Raw genomic sequence first — 302 nt, forward strand, 5'->3', positions numbered from 1 at the left:
GAAATATCATTTTTTGAAATGATGAAAATAAAAACTTTTATTTCGTTCAAGGAAACCATGTCATTTGATGAAACAACAATATTTGTTGTTTAAAATAGTATTTTATAAAAGTTCCTTTCAAAATTTAGTAATTCGATTTGTTTAATTTGAATTTTCTTGGATTTTTTATTTTTTTTTTTAGTTTGGAGTAATCATTATAACATTCTGTTAAAAATCTAAAAGTAATTATCACTGGTTCATTACATTACATCAATATTCATCGTATATCGAATGTTGTTGCGTTGTTTCAATATCTATCAGTA

General features: G+C 22.2%; 1 protein-coding gene across 3 annotated transcripts in view; it reads left to right on the forward strand.

The window, feature by feature from the left end:
- Positions 1–302, forward strand: part of LOC116845707 (putative FERM domain-containing protein FRMD8P1) — a 65,854-nt gene that overhangs the window by 64,697 nt on the left and 855 nt on the right. The window lies entirely within an intron of this gene.

This window comes from Odontomachus brunneus, unplaced genomic scaffold (assembly GCF_010583005.1).
Source record: "Odontomachus brunneus isolate Ranch 3 - 2012 unplaced genomic scaffold, Obru_v1 Obru_scaffold_057, whole genome shotgun sequence".
NCBI lineage: Eukaryota > Metazoa > Arthropoda > Insecta > Hymenoptera > Formicidae > Odontomachus > Odontomachus brunneus.